Below are 2,413 nucleotides of genomic sequence, written 5' to 3' on the forward strand. Positions count from 1 at the left end.
CCCCCTGATCTCCAGCCCGGCTGCAGGGCTGGGCAGACGAGCGAGCTGCAGGGCGGCTAGAGGGGTTATAGCTCCCCACACACGCTGTGTAACAAGCCCACAAGCTTTGGGGAGCGGGGCCCCCCAGGAACAGCAGCTCAGCGAAGGGTCCGGGGCTGCCTCCGCCCTGGCTCTGCCTCACTCTCCTCCTGCTCCCCGGGCATAGCTTACCCAGAGCGCCCGGATAGCTCAGTCGGTAGAGCATCAGACTTTTAATCTGAGGGTCCAGGGTTCAAGTCCCTGTTCGGGCGAGTCTCGCTTTTGGACAAACGATTAAAACCAGCGGCATTTTGAGTGGTTCAGAAGCAGCCGCTTCGATTCGAGAAATGGCCGCGGGCCCCCGTGACTGGTCACAAGTGTGTGTGTGTGTGTGTGTGAAATGGCCGTGAGCCCCCATGTCTGGTCACAAGTGTGTGTGTGTGTGTGAAATGGCCGCGGGCCCCCGTGACTGGTCACAAGTGTGTGTGTGTGAAATGGCCGTGAGCCCCCGTGTCTGGTCACAAGTGTGTGTGTGTGTGTGAAATGGCCGCGGGCCCCCGTGACTGGTCACAAGTGTGTGTGTGTGTGAAATGGCCGTGAGCCCCTGTGTCTGGTCACAAGTGTGTGTGTGAAATGGTTGCTTGCCCCAGTGACTGATCACAAGTGTGTGTGTGAGAAATGGCTGCTTGCCTCAGTGACTGATCACAAGTGTGTGTGTGTGTTAAGTGGCTGCTTGTCCCAGTGACTGATCACAAGGTGTGTGTGTGTCTGTGTGTTAAGTGTCTGCTTGCCTCAGTGACTGATCACAAGTGTGTGTGTGTGAGAAATGGCTGCTTGTCCCAGTGACTGATCACAAGGTGTGTGTGTGTTAAGTGGCTGCTTGTCCCAGTGACTGATCACAAGGGGTGTGTGTGTGTGTATTAAATGGCTGCTCGCCTCAGTGAGTGATCACAAGTGTGTGTGTGTGTGTGTTGGAGGGAAGAGGCAAAGGAGGTAATATCTTTTACTGGACCAACTTCTGCGGACGAGAGAGAGGCTTGGAGCTGACAGAGCTCCCCGTGGGGCCGGCGGTTAGCTACGGCAGAGATCTGTCTCACCCGATACCATCCGTGTCAGCTCCCACACGCTCACACGCTGTCGTGCAAACAGGAAGTCAAGCTACACGATCACAGTCACCTTAGGAGCTATGCACTCACCAGGGGCTGCCGAGGCCTGGCCTGGGAGTCTGGTCAGGGGTGCTGAAACTCGGGGTGCTGGCCTGGGGGGCTGCCGTTCCCCTGGCTTGAAGTAGTAATAACCAACACCAAATATACCGTGTCCGTCATCAGCACCCCTCACTATAAAAATGGTTCCAGCACCATTGGCCTGGGTGTTATTTTAACGTCAGCCTAGTTTCCCTCTGGTTGGAAAACAGAACTTCCATTCCCACGGGAAAAGCCGACACGTCGAAATTTGCTTTTGTCCCGCAGACAAAAAATTGGTTTTTGTTTTAGAGAAGGGAAATTCTGAAGGAAAAAACCAAATCGGTTTGGAGACTGTGTTGCTGTGCTGGTTTTATCCTTCGCTGGATGCACTGGGCAGGGGGGGAGGGATTAGGTTTCTGTCATCCTGACATTTTAGGACTTTTTGTTGAACCCCAAAAGCTTGAAAAAACCCAAATCATGTTGTGAAATATTTTGGTGGACCCAAATCTGTGGTTTTCAGCAAAAACGACGGACAGAACGGAAAATTGGCACCCCGCTCTCATCAAAACCAACATATTTGAAACTGGTTTGTTTTCTACCTTGCATTTCTATTAGAATTATAATCTAATATTTGATATTAACATATAATATATATTATGTTATATGCTAATATATTATGTTGTTATATATATATATATTCTATATGTATATCTGTATAATATATATAGAATGTTTTATATTAGAATATTTTGACATCTCATTTCAATAATGCCAAAACATTAATATAATATAATATAATATAATATAATATAATATAATATAATATAATATAATATAATATGCATCAATATTACAATTAATATCAGAACATAATAGTCTAGCCAAAAGAAAGCAAGATTCTCCAATTTGAATAATTTGGATTTTTTTCCCGTTGAAAATGACACGTTCCCACTAAATGTGGGTCTAAAAGTTCCTGGTTGAATGCTAGCCCTGCACTTTCCCGATCTCTCTGCTCCCCCTGATCTACCACCAGCACTGATTAGGTTATTTTTTCTCCCCTTTGTGGCTGATGGTCACATCCCACCTCCGAACAGGCGAACTCAGAGCATCTTGCGGGAGCCGCGTGGGCCGTTCCATCGAAGCGTTTTGTTGCAATGCCCATTTGCCGTGTCATTTCCTGCCGTTCATTTCAATAAGTGAAGGATCTGCAG

General features: G+C 47.9%; 1 non-coding gene across 1 annotated transcript; it reads left to right on the plus strand.

Annotated features, from left to right (window-relative positions):
• The first annotated feature begins 217 nt into the window (after positions 1 to 217).
• Positions 218 to 290, plus strand: TRNAK-UUU (transfer RNA lysine (anticodon UUU)). Its single transcript has one exon. It is a non-coding gene; the product is annotated as a tRNA-Lys (tRNA).
• The last annotated feature ends 2,123 nt before the right edge of the window (positions 291 to 2,413 follow it).

This window comes from Lepidochelys kempii, chromosome 28, assembly GCF_965140285.1.
Source record: "Lepidochelys kempii isolate rLepKem1 chromosome 28, rLepKem1.hap1, whole genome shotgun sequence".
NCBI lineage: Eukaryota > Metazoa > Chordata > Testudines > Cheloniidae > Lepidochelys > Lepidochelys kempii.